We start from the raw sequence: 20,284 nt of genomic DNA, 5'->3' as shown, positions 1-20,284 counted from the left end.
CTAAATGTGTATCAACTGATCTTTGTGGGCTGTAGTGTGGGCGTGTGTGTGTTGGTGTGTATGTCAGTGTATGTGTGGGCGTGTGTGTGTGTGTGTCCGTGTGTGTGTGGGTGTGTGTGTGTGTGCGTGATTGTACCAACACTACGCGAAATTCCTTGTGCTTTAAATGTTTTTTTAATGTCACTTGGCTCAATAAATACTGTATTCTGTATTCTGTATTCTTGTCCAAAGAAAGGGCCGAAAAAGTGCCATTTTCAGAGTAAAACGAGTATTATTGACAGTTTGTAATTGGTTTCAACTGAAAACTGTTCATGTTACAGTTATTATACAGAGGTTATTTAGAAGTGTACTAAGTTCTCTTGTCATGCATTCAACAATTGCTTTACTGCAATAGATCCTTATGGAGGATGTTTGCTTGAAGGACAAAAGTTACGTTTTCGCTCTACTGGATGGTGGCCATCTTAAATTATTAGGGCCAAATGATGTCGTAACGTCAAACTAATATCAGAATCGGAATCCTCGTCGTCAACTCACCCGAAAAAGTGTCTTTGTACATAATTCTAGGTGCTTTGGTTCAAAACTTGATTTTTCCAGATAGCGCTGGCGGCCATCTTGGATTTTGGCCTCTGGTGAAAAATGCCAGCATTTTTCGAAGGTGTAGGGGGGTCTAATTTTGTTCTAAAGGGTCCGTAGAAGTCAAATCAATCGTCAAACCTTTGCAGCCAGAGAATGGTCACGGGAGTAAGGATCTGGACCTAACTATGAAGGAGAGGCTCTGCAGTTCCTTCTGTCATGATTGGCGTAATCATTTGGACTCGAGTGAGCGCCTATCACTGTATGGAAAATATAAAGCCTGTTTTGAAAAAGAACGTTATGTGGACATTTTATGGAAAGATGTGTACAGAAATGTCATCGCTCAATTTAGAATGGGTGTTTCACAGATAAATATCCACAGATATCGCTTCCAAAATTCAACAGAAAACAAGTGTTGCCCCTTTTGTGAAGATAAATTAGAGACCGAAATCCATTTTTTTTTAAATGCCAAACATATTGTGAGTTGAGAATAAAGTATTTAGCACAGTTTTTAAGTGTTGGTGATCAGTTGGGCAGTATGATTACCATGTTTAAAAAACAAGACACAGAAACAATTGTAGATTTAGCAAAGTTTTTGTTTTTTGCATTTCTTTTTTTTTTGTTTCTTTTTTTTTGTCCCTACACCTGTTCCTTGTTTCGGTATTCTCTCACGCCGCCCCGTCCCTGCATTCGCTGCTCCATCCACATCTGAATTTCGTTCCGCTGCCAGACCTGTCGATTTTACAGACGCTCCAGGGAGGGATGTCGGGTCGCTGCGGTAGGCTACCCTCGGAAGTTGACACTGCACTTCTGCTGAGTCACTTCGACGGTGTTCAGTGGTGGGTATGTCCCGAGCTAACGGACTCAGCCCACTACCTACTATGCCCCCTACTAACGACATTGACTGCTGTTTTTTGCATTTCAGTTAAGATTGTCAATGTTAAATAATAATGAGGATTAAATGTCGCTGAAGGTTTTGTTGTTGCTGTATTTATTGTTCGGTGTATGTATATATTAGGCAGCATTGATGTGCAAGATTATTGAAAGAGGAAAGCTTGGAACAAACCACTGTGTATTTTGCATACGTTTAAATATCATGTTTTATATTTTTTCATGTGATTCATGTGTACCCCCCCCCCCCCCCCCCCATTGAAAGGGGCTGTAGGCCCATATTCAATTAAACTGTGTCTGTGTCAGTGTCAGTGTCAGTCTCTCTCTCTCTCTCTCTCTCTCTCTCTCTCTCTCTCTCTCTCTCTCTCTCTCTCTCTCTCTCTCTCTCTCTCTTTCTCTCTCTCTCTCTCTCTCTCTCTCTCTCTCTTTCTTTCGTCTCTTTGTCTGTGTGTTTGTCTTTCTGTCCCCCCCCTCCCATCCCTTCTGTCTCTGCTTATCCGTCTGTCTGTCTGGCTTGCTGGGTGTCTGTCTGTCTGTTTGTCTGTCTTTTTCTCACAATAGCTCTCTGTCTGTATGTCTGTCTGTCTGTTTGTCTGTCTTTTTCTCACAATAGCTCTCTGTCTGTATGTCTGTCTGTCTGTTTGTCTGTCTTTTTCTCACAATAGCTCTCTGTCTGTATGTCTGTCTGTCTGTCTGTCTGTTTGTCTGTCTTTTTCTCACAATAGCTCTCTGTCTGTATGGCTGTCTGTCTTCGATTGTCTGTCTGTCTTGGCTGCCTCTCTTTTCTCTCTCTCCCTCTCGGTATCTCCCGTTGTATCCCACCCCTCCCACTCTATCTCTCTGATGGTTTTTAGAAGGGGGGCAGGCGGCAAAGAGTTCTATTCGTCAAGTTTTCTTTAGTTTTTTTCGAAATGAATGAAACTCGTTGCATTAATAATTATGACATCCCGGAATAAAAGGGCAGAGGGAGGCAAGGGGGGTTGTGTGTGTGTGTTTGCCGGGGGGAGGGGGGGGGTGGGGGGTGGTGCTTAAGCGTCACATCGCGCCTACGCACTTACACAGATGACAGATATTCAACCTGATTACATTACTTCTTCGTGGGTCTTTTTTTTATTTTTTTTTACTTCAAAACTGCATTGAGTTTGGCGTCATAAAAACGGTTACGCTCCGAGGCTTTTAACTAAAGACTCCATTGGCCCACAAGAAGATTCATTAGGTGCACAGCTATTCAACAAACGCCGGTAATCATCTTTGACTTGTAAAGCACCATTCAAAGCTTAGAAAAGCAAAGCATTCTAATTCAGATCGTACCGCATGGGTGTCGAAAAATACTCGAGTCCCCAAAGCGCCCAACCTATAGCTTATTAATGAAGCCGAAGAACTACCGAGGGCCTCGGTCATTTAGTTTAAACGAAGGGTTAAACAGGCACTTTGTGCGTTCTAAGCGCTAGCCCGGGTGTGTTTGGTGATATGATTGTTAGTATGTGACTGTCCCCTAAGCCTGCTTAGTATCTACCTCCCTTCCATATTAATAAGAGGGTGCTAAAGGGACCAGATAGGACATGTACTATGATTTATTACCTGGGAAAATTCATTCATGGTCGGATCTTTTTTTGGTTAGTCAACGATATGAACTTGTGTGAAAAGAAGACTACGTACCGTGACTTCGCAGGTGTATACCGTACCAATGTTCGATATTTTCTTGTATCACTCTTTGCTATCTCATTGTGGGGGTATCTTATAGAAGGGTATCAAAAGAATAGTAATTAAACCAGAATGTTCTGTACGAGATTTATTTGTTGAATAATAATGATGATATCTATGAGAGCATGTTGGATCTTGATGGCACAGCCGAGGACGGATAAACACTTGCTTACTGTGAGTCTTTCGGTTACCAAAACAGAATACTGCAAATGACTGTGCACAAGTCCAACTGTGAATGTTTTCCATATCTATACTCAGTAAAAAAAAAAGTAAAAAAAAGGAAAAAAGGACATGTTTGTGCGTCGTCTTTGCAACCTCTCTTCCTCTCTCTCTCCCTCTATCTCCCCCCCCCTCTCTCTCTCTCTCTCTCTCTCTCTCTCTCCCTCTCCCTCTCTCTCTCCCTCTCTCTCTCTCTCTCTCTCTCCCTCTCCCTCTCCCTCTCTCTCTCTCTCTCTCTCTCCCTCTCCCTCTCCCTCTCTCTCTCTCTCTCTCTCTCTCTCTCTCTCTCTCTCTCTCTCTCTCTCTCTCTCTCTGCACGTCTAACTTAAAATAAAAGCTCGTTTTAAACATCACAATCGCCTGTAAAGAGCGTAGCTGATTTCCCTTTGATGTTCAATTACATTGTACACTGTGCGCACGGTCTGTACACCTACAGTCCAAAGAGCATGCATCAGTTTACATAATGAACATGTTATTCAGAATAGTAAACTGCAGCTAAGTGCAGCGGGGCTAAAGTTTAAGTTTTCCATTTGACATCAAATGAAATGTTCAGGGTTGCACAATGCAGTCCGCCAATTCATGTCACTATGTTAATGCACACGTACACTGTGCATTCAAACGAAATTGTTTAAAATAGTTTGAATTTCTCTTTGCTATTCAAAGTGGTCATTGACATACAGCTGATCCATTAAAATGTCGGGGCTATCACCATTGATACACCTTTTCATTGCAGTGCTCTCGTGTAAGCATTATCGACTAATCAAAGATATACATTCTGAATGAAAGCTGGCACCGAAAGTGCTATTGTCTTTCATTTGAAAATAGAGTGTTGTTCTGAAGTGTTGGCCAAAACTAGTAAATAACAGCGAATTGGCGAAAGTTTATCAGTTGTTATTGCGTGAACAAGTTTTCCATCCTAAGAAAGCTTCCGTCCTCCCCCTCCGCTTTGTTCTTCTCCTTGTTGATTGTTTTTAGGCTTGTTCGTCGTCTTAAACCCCACACAATGTCTTGCAACTTGTCCTTGCTTGTATGCATTTCGGACGTGAGGCGAAATCTAAGCACAAACAGCAATGTACAAATTCTATAACCTAAAATAATTGCTCACGGGTGCCATTCTTTTTTTGTTTTATTGATCTTTTCATTACAATTTTATTATTTTTGTCTTGGGTTTTATGGACTTCTGCGGCCTTCCTTGATACATATGTATAGCGTTTTGTTTTGGTTGTTTGTGGATATTTTCTCTCATACATAAAAACACACACACACACACACACACACACACACACACACACACACACACACACACACACGCACACACACACACACACACACACCAAGGATAGATAAATGAAACCATCAGTTTATGTATGTGACGCTAATTGCGCTTAAAACTGATGCAACGAAACACAACTCGACATAACCAGATCGAATGCTCTCGCAATTGATTCTTCCAAAATCAGTTTACAAAAGCACATGTGTTTACAGCGGTAGTTTTGGAGTGCTTGTTTTACGTTTTGAGATAGGGCATGTGTGATATCATCGAGTTAGGGGGAGGGAGGGGAGAAGAGGGAGGAGTGTTACGCATGTAACTATTTTTTGCTTGTACACTTTGCCTCCGCTGTTTTACTTCGACAGATTTGCGTGCAAACACGCGACACCATGCAATCGGAGGGTGTCTACAGGTGATTACGCACACCCGTGTGCGCAGAGCGTATAATAGGGGGCGGTAATATGGCGGATCTAATATAGTAATAAGGTTGTTTGCTTTTGTATGTTATTCCAGGTTCTTCGGTCTTTTATAAATATCTCAAGTTTCATGATGTTGCAAAACCAGTTTTGTTTTGTGGGATCGAGGTAGCTTGAAAGGGCAGACTTGAAGGGAGGGGGGGGGGAGGGGGGTTAACACGCGTCAGGGGCATTCAGACACATTGTGTCAGAGGGAAGGGGGGGAGGGGGGTTAACACACGTCAGGGGCATTCAGACACATTGTGTCAGAGGGAAGGGGGGAGGGGGGTTAACACGCGTCAGGCGCATTCAGACACATTGCGGCATTGTGAATTTGATTTGCGTCTTTCAGAGAAGATACACTTCTTGATAATTGCACATTTTTGTTGCTATTTAAAGCTTGTCCTTTTTCAACTGAAATGTCTACCCACGCTTTCCAGATATCTCTTCATTTATAAAGAAAAATCACCTCTCGCTTACACTTTAAAGTAAGGTTACAAAAACAGAAACAACAAGAAATTCCTCCGAGGTAGGAAAAACACCCCCGTCAAAGGGAAATAACCTTCTCAGTTGGTGGCAGTGACTGAGTGAGAATGGTTATTTCCCTTTGACCATTAAGATGTCCCTTGTATAATTTTAATCCACCAATAACTCCCTAACCGTGTGTTTGACTGGTCCCAATTTGTGTAAGGACCGTCTCAGGAATGTATAGAACCTGTTCACCAAGTTTGGTGACGATCGGTCCGTTCATTCTTGAGATCTATATGCGAACACAAACAAACAAACAAACAAACACATCGAGCGAAACCTATACACACCCCTATACCGGGGGTGTAAAAAGTTTCCGGTTACCTGACCGACCCTATTTTTTCATCCACACCAGAGACCTTTTCAAACATTAAAAAGAAACAAAGAAAAAGAAACTAGACGATAGGACAACAGAAGGGAATCTACATGCTAACCTTTGTTTTGTAATTACTATGATTGCTTAAAATAAGCATTATATGCTTGAGTATGTAATCATCCATGCATTGTTCTTGTCATGATTAAAATTGAATAAAGTTTTGTTTAAACCAAGGGAATCTACACAGTTCTCCGACATCTCGTCTTCTCTGAAACATAGCCGGCTCGAGTTTCAGCCAATGCAAATCCTTTGTAGAGAAAAAATCAATTATAAGCTACTTTTTTTGGCCTGGACACCGGAAACATATTTTTTTTCATAATGTTGCTGCTAGTTTGAGCATACTTTAGAATTTTCCCCGTGGAAATGACGGCACATACAGAGGGAAGTGTTATAATATTTTATGTTCATCCATTGCGACAGGGGTGAACCTCACACGTGGCGACATTTGGATATTGATCCAGTTAGTTTGTAAACTCAACAAGGAAAAATGCGTCCGCGTAGAATACTGCATGTGTAATAGAAGAAATAATAATAATAATAATAATAATAAGAACAAGAACAAGAACAAGAACAAGAACAAGAACAAGGATATTTACATGGCGCAAATCCAAAAATAGTTCAAAGCGCATCATAAAAACAAACACAAATTAATAAGTAATTCTGCACTGACACAATGCCTAATCAAATAGTAAAACACATCGAAGTAAACTGATACAGGTTAACAATTTTGTGATTGTTTCAGATTATGCATCTTGACAAGCATCATGAACGCGCGTCGCCATAGTAACCGCGCTGTCATCTCACAAGGCAGGTGCACGTGAAGCATGAAGTCAACGTTCAGTCCATCATGTGAAACTTCACACAGTTGTTGGTGAGTATGGTTTGATTTGTGTGAATATGCAGACTTGCATTAGAAGATGTAGACAGACGAACCAATATATTAAATCAAGATCTTGATAAAATTAGTGCATGGACCAATAAATGGAAAGTTAAATTTAACGAGACTAAGACTGAATTGTTAAATATTCAACGTGATTTAATCCCCCCTCAACCCTTGTTTTTCAACAATGTCGATTTTAGAAAAAGTAGATCAACACAAACACCTTGGAGTGATTTTACAGAGCACCTGCAAGTGGGATGCCCACATCCAAAGTATAGTTAAAAAAGCGAATTTACTGATTAATTGTTTACGATTTTATAAATATAGATTAAGTCGAAAAAGTTTGGAAATAATGTACAAGTCTTTTATTTTACCCCATTTCGACAATGCAGATGTTGTTTGGGATAATTGCACTAAGATAATGGCAGATGCATTAGAAAAATTACACTTAGAAGCCCTACGAATTATAATAGGTGGAGTTAAGGGCACTAGCCATGCAAAGCTGTATGAGGAAAGTGGGCTATGTAGCCTTGAAGAACGAAGGAAAAGACATAAATTAATTGTTTTTCATAAGATGATACATAACAAATGCCCCCAGTACTTAGTAAATGTATTGCCCCCTCTTGTAGTTGACATTACTCCGTATCATAGACGAAGGCCATTAGAAAGATATGTGCCTCCTCATAGAACCGAATTATTTCGCAACTCTTTTATCCCCAAAACGACTGTACTATGGAACACCTTACCAGATAACGTTAAAATGACCATCTCCTTGAGCGAGTTCAAAAAGTATTTGTTAAATGCTGATTTTAAAGTACCATGCCATTATTATTTTGGAGAAAGATTTGAACAAGTACATCATTGCAGATTGCGTATTGGTATGAGTGATTTGAATTTTGATTTATGTAAGCGGCACCTTAAGGATTGCTCTCAATGCGAGTGTGGTTATCCCAGCGAGACTGCTGAACATTACTTATTGCATTGTCCCTTGTATAGAGATATAAGATTATTGTCCATTGATAATTTGACAAATGATTATAAGTATATCGAAATATTATTGAAAGGCATCCCGCAATATTCACGAAATGTCAACCAGACCATATTCATAACTGTACAGGACTATATTAGACAGACGGGCAGGTTCCGTAAATGAGCCTCTATACTTCACTCATTACATTTATTAGACACTGTCATGCGACATGCTGCCTGACAAATTTTTCCCCATAACCTCTCTCATGTTCTTTTGTTGTTTTCCGACTTATCAATTATGTCTCGATTTATGCGCAATGTAGTGACTTTTCCTCTGATCACAATACGCATTAACTTTGTGCGAGTGTCTTATGTGCACTTATTACAATTGAAAAAATCCCCTCAAATATTGGCGCTCCAAGTCTTCTTCTTCTTCTTCTTTTTCCCTTAAGCTAGCTACTAGCTAGCTGCCCTTTCCCCACCTCCTGTATCACCAACCCCTTCCCATTTTCTGCTTGTTTGTGTATCTGTTTTGTCTTTTGTTTTGTTTTTCGTTTCCTGAAATGAGCTAATGTACTTATTCCGCCATCATGCTAACCTTTGTTTTGTAATTACTATGATTGCTCAAAATAAGCATTATATGCTTGAGTATGTAATCATCCATGCATTGTTCTTGTCATGATTAAAATTGAATAAAGTTTTGTTTAAACCAATATGCAGACTTACCATCTGAATCAACTAGCACAAAGTAGGCTATTCCTGCAGTAAAAAAAGGACTTTCATTTCTGACTTTCCTATCTGACTTTCTGTCAGTCTGTTGTCTGTCTGTCTGGCCGTCTGTCTGGCCGTCTGGCTGTCCGTCTGGCTGTGTCTGGCTCTCCGTCTGGCTGTCCGTCTGGCTATCTGACTGGTTGTCTTTGTCTCTGACTGCCGGTCTATCTGCCGGTCTGTTTGTCAGTCTGTCTGTCTGTCTGTCCGTCTGTCTGTCTGTTTGTCTGTATGTCTGTCTGTCTGTATGTCTGTATGTCTGTCCGTCTGTCTGTCTGTCTGTCTGTCTGTCTGTCTGTATGTATGTCTGTCCGTATGTCTGTCTGTTTGTCTATCTGTCTGTCTGTCTGTCTGTTTGTCTCTGTATGTCTGTCTGTATGTCTGTCTGTCTGTCTGTGTCTGTCTGTGTCTGTCTGTATGTCTTTCTGCCTGTCTGTCTGTTCGTCTGTCTGTCTGTTCGTCTGTCTGTCTGTTTGTCTGTCTGTCTGTATGTCTGTCTGTCTGTGTTTGTCTGTGTCTGTTTGTCTGTCTGTGTCTGTCTGTCTGTCTGTATGTCTGTCTGTCTGTCTGTGTTTGTCTGTGTCTGTCTGTATGTCTGTATGTCTGTCTGTGTCTGTTTGTCTGTCTGTCTGTCTGTCTGTCTGTTTGTCTGTCTGTCTGTCTGTCTGTCTGTCTGTTTGTCTGTTTGTCTGTCTGTGTCTGTCTGTGTCTGTCTGTATGTCTGTCCGTCTGTCTGTCTGTGTCTGTCTGTTCGTCTGTCTGTCTGTTTGTCTGTCTGTGTCTGTCTGTATGTCTGTCTGTCTGTCTGTCTGTATGTCTGTCTGTCTGATGTCCGTCTATCCGTGTCTCTGTTGGTCTGTTTGAGCCTGTGCTTTTTTTTCTGACTATGCGCGTTCATTTCGATCATGTGTGTTTTATGATCCAGTTTGGCAAATAAAAATGACGAACACGTCTTTGTTCACCCAATGCTATCTACATTGCAGATCAAGAACTAAACAGGAAAACAGTCGCAGATACAACTATACATACCACATTGCCTTGACGTTATTCCTGTCATGCAATTGTGGCATGGACAGTTTCAAACCATTTGATAAAATCTTTGCTTGATTTAATGTTGTGTGTATCTAATTGGTATATATATATTATATAAAAAGAGGTTGTGCTGCTTCGAACAGACTTTCCTCAATGCCTTTTATATACCGGCGATTTATGAAAGTAGAATGCTGCTGTTCTACGCGCGGTAAGCGAGCACTGCAGAACTTCTGAAATACCAGTATTAATTTTGCATCAACGCCGACAAGCTGTTTTATTGGAAGTAGTTAATCTTGCCGCAAGCATTTTAGTCGTGCCTTAAACCTTTACAGCTTCGGGGCAGCTTCATTAGCTATCAGCATACTAGGTTGGTATTGTTTATAGTGATGTACAGTAATTGAAACTAAACCCAGTCGCAATCTGGACGTTTCTCGTAGTTGTGGGGAGAGATAGTTAAAGTTGAAACTAAGTTTTATGCGTATTCGCGCACATGACACCACAGCACCATTGTTAAAAAGTGGTACAAGTAAAAAAAATTAAAAAAACTTATGATAAAACGCTTCTGTGATCTTCCTTAACTTTTCATGGCCGGATATGATATATTGTTGTCGTATATAGGTGCTCAATGTGAAGGAACTGATCAGGAGTGACAAGGAAAGCAAACGCCAGCGGAAATAGAGTGGGGAAGAAAAGGGGGGAGGGGAGGGCGGAATAAACATGGAAAAAGGGGGTTGGGGTGAATGGGGCTGGGCGTGGGGGTGGGGTGGGGGGGGGGGGGGGGCGGGGGGCGAGTATGTCTGTGTCACAGTGACACCGTTCGTCATACTTCGCCGTTTGAACTTTCTTTGATGACAACGAACTTTGGTTGATGACAATGCTCTTTTTTTGGCTGCTGTCCTACCGCTTTTGTGTCTACTAGCAAGCTATAGTCCCAGTCTCAGAGTCTGTTTTCTTGCCATTGAAATCACACTGTGTGAACTGGGCGAACGACTGCAAGAATGCTTTTGTGTCTCGATATTGATTTCATCAATGCGTGCCTTCCTTCGCAAGTGAGTTCGATCAATCGCGGGAGCGGAAACGGACTGGGCAAACAGATCAACACACACGCGCGCGCACACACACACACACACACACACACGGACACGCACACACACACACACACATACACACACACACACACATGCGCGCGCGCGCGCACACACACACACACACACACACACACACGCGCACACACACGCGCGCGTGGCACACACACACACACACACACACACACACTGACCTACTTGTCGTAGCTAAGTTACAGCTGACGATTTCAGCTCTAGATTGAACAGATAAAATCCATACCCGATCATAAATGTTCTTTGGATTATATCTCGGCGGGTTACGCTGCTGACAGGGCAGACTGGTAAAGTGTGGAACGCTATTCTGGGCAAAACTGAATTGAAAAAAATCTGTGAATGTATTGGCATAAGAGTTTGAAAAAATGTAATGTTCGTGACTAGGATGGGCATGATCTGAAAGGTTTCAAAGCCATTTACATCGGCAATGTCCTGTGCATGGTAGAACTGACGCAGTACTGCAATAGGCCTACTATTACCGAAGTGCCGTTAGTGTGCTATATTGGAAGAAACCAGCATTTTTGTCTTCAGTATTTTTGTCACAAATCACAGGTAATGGACCTGAATAGCATCATAATGCAGTAATGTGTCCATAATTTGGCTTCGCGCGCGTATGCATTTCCTTTGTAGGTAGAGAAAAATGTATGGTATGAAATCAAGAATTTAGCAGTCTGTTCGTTTTGGATGTATGTATACTTTCAAGTTTAAAGAACCCCACAGAAAATGGTGATGTTCGCAACCGAGGATTGTTTCAGCCAATGCATGCCCGCGTCTTTATTCTCTCCGTTTGCCTTTGTAGATTACTATAGACTCAAAAACTAGAGTAACAGGTTTGATTTTGTCAGGCGTCTTTGACGAGTGTCGTACGTCAGCAATCTGTCTGTTTCAGAGTTTTGACAAGAGTCGTTATTGTTCTTGTGACCTTTCAAAATCCATTTGTGTCAGATCTTTCATTAAAAAAAATGGTTTTGATTGCATTAGTCATTACACGAGAGTGTATGTAGTCTGAACAATGAATATGAAATGGACACTGGTGACTGAGCAATGACACGCGCCATTAAAACACGTCTTCGCAAAACAAACAAAATGAAAAGATGAAACGTCACCAATGTAATGCAAACAGAGAAAGCATCCTTTCAAATTTCTAAGGAATGTGGAATGATGTTAAAAGCAAAATGTGATGAAAGTGTAGCTACAGCTCATCATGATTAAAGTTGAAAGTCTTTGATGTTTGGTTTGATTGTAGACAATGCAGCTTTTGCATTAACCCTGCATGTCTGGGAAGTTGAATGGTTTTGAAAGCAAAATGTCCCCCCGCGGGTTAGGGGGAAGAATTTACCCGATGCTCCCCAGCATGTCGTAAGAGGCGACTAACGGATTCTGTTTCTCTTTTTACCCTTGTTAAGTGTTTTTTGTATAGAATATAGTCAATTTTTGTAAAGATTTAAGTCAAGCAGTATGTAAGAAATGTTAAGTCCTTTGTACTGGAAACTTGCATTCTCCCAGTAAGGTATTACATTGTACTACGTTGCAAGCCCCTGGAGCAAATTTTTGATTAGTGCTTTTGTGAACAAGAAACAATTGACAAGTGGTTATATCCCATCTCCCCCCTTTCCCCGTCGCGATATAACCTTCGTGGTTGAAAACGACGTTAAACACCAAATAAAGAAAGAAAGAAAGCAAAATGTGATGAGTCATTATAATTGTTGATGAAAGTCCTTCACGTTCTTGTTTGATTGCAGACAATACATTTGTTGTACGAATGCAGTATATCAGCATGAACCGGCGTTGGAAATGTCGGTACATTTGGACCTGTTTTTAAAGGAGAAGGGCCCCGAATATAATATGGCCAATTCAGCGATTAACGGCATTGTTGACTGACGCTTCTGATTGGATAAACACGGGGTAAAAGTTGGACCAAAATGTAAACAAACATTATTGTGCTCACTGACTCCCACCTCAAGCAGAATTTCTCAAAGTTCAAGAAAGAATCAAGGATAGCAAGTTGTGAACATGAAAATGGAAAATAATCTTGGGATGTACAATACAACCATTTTTGACCGCAGAAATGGCCACATATGTGACCCTCCACCACGAAATGAGTCGCATGTCACCTCGCGCGGTTCTGCGCTGGGCTTAATAAAAATCCGAGGAGTATCTGGTAACAGTGAGAGGGTCACCTTAGTCACAGGCTTATAACTCAAACAGTTTTTGCTCTTTTCTAAAACGGTTTTCACCACTGGATAAAGCATAAACACCTCTTTAGAAAAATGTACAAATATCAAAATCATGCAAAGGTGACATGCGACTCATTCCGTGGTGGAGGGTCACATTTTGTTTCATGTTGATAACGTTCGTTTTCTCGCGATGAAGTTTCATTTGGTACTTCGAGGTTGTTGCTTACGTGTCGATCTATCAGTCAGTCTGTACTTTGCAAACTGGTGTTAACAGATACATGTATGTAGAACAGCATAGCGACAACAGCGACATTAAACGCTTGCAGGACAACTTCAAAATTGAAACAACAATCTCCCTACAGTAACATTTCATAGGATAAAACCTGCCCCAGGGCAATGTGCCGAAGACAAACTGAAACGCGTTTTGTTTCACCAGAGTTGAAAAGACGCGGTGATCGATTTTGCTTCTGCAGCAGGTAACGAAGTGTCAACAAGGCGGGGTAGGAAACCGGACGGTGGAAGTCAAACAGTGACGAGGTTGTTTTCAGTGAGAGTTAGAGCATGTAGAGGTGTTGCACCTGAAACACAAAGGACCGAGAGGAAAATTGGCCGTGGGGGGGGGGGGGGGGGGGGGGTCGGTCGGGGTAGGAGGAGAAGTATACACACAGAGAGGAAAAACCCAGCTAGTTCGTGTTTCCAGTGTTTGAAGGCCGCGCCACACTTTCATTCTCTGTGCTTGGTGAGCGTGCGGTCGATTCAAGGGGTTAGGAAATACAGGAGGTATGGGAACTGGGACTGAATGTAGAACTTTGTATTCTAGTCTTCATGATGGAAAGTTGAGGCATCTGCAATTCACGTGAACGTGAGACATTGAGATAATTCAATTGTTTGTCTCTGTCAATTCACGTGAACGTGAGACATTGAGATCATTCAATTGTTTGTCTCTGTCAATTCACGTGAACGTGAGACATTGAGGTAATTCAATTGTTTGTCTCTGTCAAGGACCTGAAACTGAATGTAGGACTTTTTATAATTCTTACAGCTTGAAAGTTGGAGCATGTGCTGTACTTTTAAGGGAGATCGTAATTTGAAGATCCGAGTGGTTATGTGTAACATTTTTGACACACGTGACACTGAATAAATGCGCTCGCACCTGTCTTGGTGGAAACACACGGAAGTATACTCTGTTTACAAATACAGACAGAGAAGTTCATTATCAGCTTCAGTAACAAAACCAAAACCAAAAACAGGTCGCGTAAGGCGAAATTACTACATTTAGTCAAGCTGTGGAACTCACAGAATGAAACTGAACGCACTGCATTTTTTCACAATGACCGTAGTCCGCCGCTTGTGCATAACGGAGTGAAACTGACGAGCCTGTTCAGCGCGGTAGTGGTTTCGCTGTGCTGCATAGCACGCTTTTCTGTACCTCTCTTCGTTTGAACTTTCTGAGCGTGTTTTTAATCCAAACATATCATATCTATATGTTTTTGGAATCAGGAACCCACAAGGCATAAGATGAAATTGTTCTTAAATCGATTTCGGAAATGTAATTTTTAACTTAATTTTTATATTTTTAATTTTCAGAGCTTGTTTTTAATCCAAATATAACATATTTATATGTTTTTGGAATCCGGAAATGATGTAGAATAAGATGAACGTAAATTCGGATCGTTCTATATATAAAAAAAATTATTACAATTTTCAGATTTGTAATGACCAAAGTCATTAATCAATTTTTAAGCCACCAAGCTGAAATGCAATACTTCGTCGAAGATTGCTTTACAAAAATGTCAATCAATTTGATTGAAAAATGAGGGTGTGACAGTGCCGCCTCAACTTTAACAAAATGCCGGATATGACGTCATCAAAAGTATTTATCGAAAAAAAGAAAAAAACGTCCGGGGATATCATTCCCAGGAACTCTCATGTCAAATTTCAGAAAGATCGGTCCAGTAGTTTGGTCTGAATCGCTCTACACACACACACACACGCACAGACATACACACACACACACACACACACATACACCACGACCTTCGTCTCGATTCCCCCTCTATGTTAAAACATTTAGTCAAAACTTGACTAAATGTAACAAGGAAATCCAAAATAAATGCAGCAAGCAGGAAATTGTCCCAGACCTAGAGCAGACAGACTGTACGAAGACTTATGCCCCCCCCCCTTCCCCCCCCCCCCCCCCCCCCCCTCGTCGGCGCGGGCCCTGCACGCTACTGTCGGGAAAGATCACACGCGTAATTAACCATTGATTGCTGGGGCCACATCTACCAGACCGTATTAATTACACGCTGACCCCGCCACTGAGCGAGGTTCCTAACGTTTTAACCTGTCGTCTGTGGAACTCCCACCGCTGCGCATGACTGCAGCGGAGTAGAGTTTTGATTGGTCGCTCAGCCGTCACGTGAGAGTGATGCTGCCAACGTTCTATAGCTCTGTGGCCAGCTGACTGAACGAAGGGTTGGGACTAAAGGGAAGGGACAATGCCAGCTTGAGACAAGATTATCGATAGCTGAGTCGGACACTCCTCTTTCGCTGTTAGTTGGCAGACTACGTACAGCAGTAGGAGAAGAAGTTGCTACACGGTGAGAGGTCGGTAGTACTTGGCCGAGTTCAATGACGACTAGTTCCATTTCTTCCATCTGCTGTGAAGGCCTTTGTTTTCTTTGAAGAGGTAAGACTTTTCCTTTTGGTATCTGTGCATGTTTCTCTCGTTCTTTCGTTCTGTCTTTTCTTCTTATTTTATTTATTTCTTCTTTTTTTCTTTTTTTTTTCTTCGTTCTTCCTTTTTATATTTAGTCAAGTTTTGACTAAATATTTTAACGTAGAGGGGGGAATCGAGACGAGGGTCGTGGTGTATGTGTATGTGTGTGTGTGTGTGTGTGTGTGTGTCTGTGTGTGTGTGTAGAGCGATTCAGACTAAACTACTGGACCGATCTTTATGAAATTTGACATGAGAGTTCCTGGGTATGAAATCCCCGAACGTTTTTTTCATTTTTTTGATAAATGTCTTTGATGACGTCATATCCGGCTTTTCGTGAAAGTTGAGGCGGCACTGTCACGCCCTCATTTTTCAACCAAATTGGTTCAAATTTTGGTCAAGTAATCTTCGACGAAGCCCGGGGTTCGGTATTGCATTTCAGCTTGGTGGCTTAAAAATTAATTAATGACTTTGGTCATTAAAAATCGGAAAATTGTAAAAAAAAATAAAAATTTATAAAACGATCCAAATTTACGTTTATCTTATTCTCCATCATTTGCTGATTCCAAAAACATATAAATATGTTATATTCGGATTAAAAACAAGCTCTGAAAATTAAATATATAAAAATTATTATCAAAATTAAATTGTCCAAATCAATTTAAAAATACTTTTATCTTATTCCTTGTCGGTTCCTGATTCCAAAAACATATAGATATGATATGTTTGGATTAAAAACACGCTCAGAAAGTTAAAACAAAGAGAGGTACAGAAAAGCGTGCTATCCTTCTTAGCGCAACTACTACCCCGCTCTTCTTGTCAATTTCACTGCCTTTGCCATGAGCGGTGGCCTGACGATGCTACGAGTAAAATGGCATTGCGTTCAGTTTCATTCTGTGAGTTCGACAGCTACTTGACTAAATATTGTATTTTCGCCTTACGCGACTTGTTATATTTAGTCAAGTTTTGACTAAATATTTTAACATCGAGGGGGAATCGAAACGAGGGTCGTGGTGTATGTGTGTGTGTATGTGTGTGTGTATGTGTGTGTGTGTGTGTGTGTGTGTGTGCGTGTAGAGCGATTCAGACCAAACTACTGGACCGATCTTTATGAAATTTGACATGAGAGTTCCTGGGATTGATATCCCCATACGTTTTTTTCATTTTTTTGATAAATGTCTTTGATGACGTCATATCCGGCTTTTCGTGAAAGTTGAGGCGGCACTGTCACGCCCTCATTTTTCAACCAAATTGGTTGAAATTTTGGTCAAGTAATCTTCGACGAAGCCCGGGGTTCGGTATTGCATTTCAGCTTGGTGGCTTAAAAATTAATTAATGACTTTGGTCATTAAAAATCGGAAAATTGTAAAAAAAAAATAAAAATTTATCAAACGATCCAAATTTACGTTTATCTTATTCTCCATCATTTGCTGATTCCAAAAACATATAAATATGTTATATTCGGATTAAAAACAAGCTCTGAAAATTAAATATATAAAAATTATTATCAAAATTAAATTGTCCAAATCAATTTAAAAACACTTTCATCTTATTCCTTGTCGGTTCCTGATTCCAAAAACATATAGATGTGATATGTTTGGATTAAAAACACGCTCAGAAAGTTAAAACAAAGAGAGGTACAGAAAAGCGTGCTATCCTTCTTAGCGCAACTACTACCCCGCTCTTCTTGTCAATTTCACTGCCTTTGCCGTGAGCGGTGGACTGACGATGCTACGAGTATACGGTCTTGCTGAAAAATGGCAGCTACTTGACTAAATATTGTATTTTCGCCTTACGCGACTTGTTTTTCTTTCTTTCTTCTTTCTTTCTTTTCTTTCTTTATTTCTTTCTTTCTTTTGTTCTTTCTGTTCCTTTCTTTATTTCTTTCTTTTTTTCTTTCTTTTTTTCTTTTTCCTTAAAACAAAGAGTGAATGGAAAGAGAAATTTGAACAATAAAAAGATTTGAATCAATCAAAAAGGAGAAAGTCAGCCGTTCTAGCAAGTTAGCAGAATTGAGACGTAATCTTTGACTGTCTTTTGTTGTGTTATTTGTTTTAAACTTGTCGATATATCCATCACCTTGTCGTGTAATCTATATACACTATAGACATTAGAGGTCGACTAAGGATGAGGATCTTGTGTTTTGGAGGTTAGTTTTAAACATGATTGCTTGTAACGTGTCGTTTCTGCATGTGTAGTTAAAAAAAACACCACTGAACAAAACGCAAAAACAACAACAAAATACAACAAAAACCCAAACAAACACGTAAAACGCGAAGGAGTTCTTCTCTGTCCTCTAATATCTTTACTCTTTGTGTTCTCTGTCTGTCTGTCTGTCTGTCTGTCTGTCTGTGTCTGTCTGTCTGTCTGTTCTTTGCCTCTCTCTCTCTCTATCTCTCTCTCTATCTCTCTCTCTTTCTCTCTCTCTCTCTTTGTCTCTCTCTCTCTCTCTTTTTCTCTCTCTCTCTTTTTCTCTCTCTCTCTCTTTCTCTCTCTCTCTCTCTCTCTCTCTCTCTCTCTCTCTCTCTCTCTCTCTCTCTCTCTCTCAGTCTGTTCTTTGCTTTTACTTTTCTTACTTTCTTTTTGTCTTTCTTTTCTTTTCCTCATTTGAATTTTTCATCGCTTTTTTTTTTCGCGTATTCTTTTCCCCCGTGCAGTTTTCTCCATAGGGCTTTTGTCGCATGGATTTTTGGCACTAACGTTAAAGTGGTTTTGGGAGAGGTTTAGACGATTGTTCAGCATTCATTTTTACAAAAAAGATAGAAAATGCTGCAAGTACGACACGAACCCTTGGCTTCAGAGTTTACATGCGAAGATCCTAGAGATTATCAGAATGATAATTATGGAACAGGCATTTGGAGGAGATTAGATCTTCTTTTCAAGGGGCGTTACATGGTGTTAGGTAATCTGTCAAGTCTTAAAAGCTGAAGAGTACTGCCAGGCCTCAAGATTAGTAAACATGAAGTTCGCCAAATCTTGTATGCCAGGCTATAACACTATGACGTCAGTTTAGCTAATCATTCCGAGCTGTGGGGTTTGTCTCTGTGATACAAAAGATCGATTATTCTGTCTGGCCCTGCCCCTGTCTGTAATTCAAAAATCGATGGCACTTTGATTGCTTATAATACAACGCTGTGCACGTCTTTTTTTCTTTTTCTATTGTAGTTATATATTGATTGAATAGAATAAAGAAATCAAAACTTGACTAAAAATGTAAAAACGTCCAGTAATTGAATAACAGTGTGATTAGAGATTTGAATGAAATAAAGAAAACCGTCAAGTAAATGCATAGCAGTGTGATAAGAGATCGATATTGGCACTGATATATAATTATGCGAATGAATGTTGTATCTGTCGCGAGGGAGGAGTCAATTGTCTTTTAAACAGCATGACGCTGCAAGAAAGAAAAACGATGAGAAAAAAAAAGCTAATTGAAAGAAAACTCGCCAGAAAAAGAGATGAAAATTAAAAATGCCAATTAATTATTATAGTCTACATTTCGTCACAAGTAGATAAAACTGGTGCTTAGATTGTATTAATACGAAAGCTCTCTCTCTCTCTCTCTCTCTCTCTCTCTCTCTCTCTCTCTCTCTCTCTCTCTCTCTCTCTCTCTCTCTCTGCATGATGCATAGAATTATGTCAGGGAATGCCCCTACACTCATTGCCTCAAATTTCAAAATAAATCATTATAGAAAATGTAACAAATTAATTACACCAACTCCAAGAATTGACCTGTACAAGTCGAGTCTATCATATTCTGGAGCAATTATGTGGAACGCCATTCCAAATATAATTAAATTACGAATTCATGAAACATCATTCAAGGAATATTACATGCTGTTTCTTTTACAAAACTTATAAAAACTATTATCAAGCAGCTGGCAAAATATAACTGTACTCTCTGATTATATTGAAAAACATGATTATATATAATTCATGAAGGATTTTTTTTCTTTATACAAACACATATTTCCCTGTTATATATAATTTTCAAGCATTGCTAAAGAATCCTAATGCATCTTAAAATGTCTTATTGGTTGCTTGACATGTTAATTATGGTAAATATGTCATTTGTACTATTGTTAAACTTATGTTTTATTTCTTCTTGTTTGTTACCCCTCAATGGGCGAGGGCCGGATGAAAAGAAGCATGTATACATTGCTTATTCTGTCACCCTCGTAAAATAAATTTCAATTCAATTCAATTCAATTCTCTCTCTCTCTCTCTCTCTCTCTCTCTCTCTCTCTCTCTCTCTCTCTCTCTCTCTCTCTCTCTCTCTCTCTCTCTCTCTCTCTCAGTAAATGGCACACTGTTAGTGCAATCACACCAATGATGAAAACAAGTGATGTTACGCATAATTATATGAAAATCCACATGCCAATGTAACTCGTGTGAACCGTAAAACAAAAACACTAAACTTAATCTGCCGATATCTCTTTTTGGGCTATATCCGGCTCAGCCATTCTTCGTCGTCTCGCAGTTTATCGGAGACTGTCGACGAGGAAGGGCAGTAACTATCATGACACCAGAGTGATCCGCCCTTTGCTTTGTTGAGCAAACAATGGCTAATCCTGTTTGCATGGGAATTTGCGGACACTGGGGACGAAC

At 40.2% G+C, this 20,284-nt stretch overlaps 1 protein-coding gene across 1 annotated transcript in view; it reads left to right on the top strand.

The window, feature by feature from the left end:
• Positions 1 to 15,298: 15,298 nt before the first annotated feature.
• The window catches only part of LOC138964261 (uncharacterized), a 25,841-nt gene continuing 20,855 nt past the window's right edge, over positions 15,299 to 20,284 (top strand). The window contains exon 1 of the mRNA XM_070336166.1: positions 15,299 to 15,649. The gene's annotated coding sequence lies outside the window, so the exon portion shown is untranslated. The remainder of the gene's footprint in view (positions 15,650 to 20,284) is intronic.

This window comes from Littorina saxatilis, linkage group LG4, assembly GCF_037325665.1.
Source record: "Littorina saxatilis isolate snail1 linkage group LG4, US_GU_Lsax_2.0, whole genome shotgun sequence".
Classification (NCBI taxonomy): domain Eukaryota; kingdom Metazoa; phylum Mollusca; class Gastropoda; order Littorinimorpha; family Littorinidae; genus Littorina; species Littorina saxatilis.
This window is presented reverse-complemented; position numbering and strand designations above follow the sequence as displayed.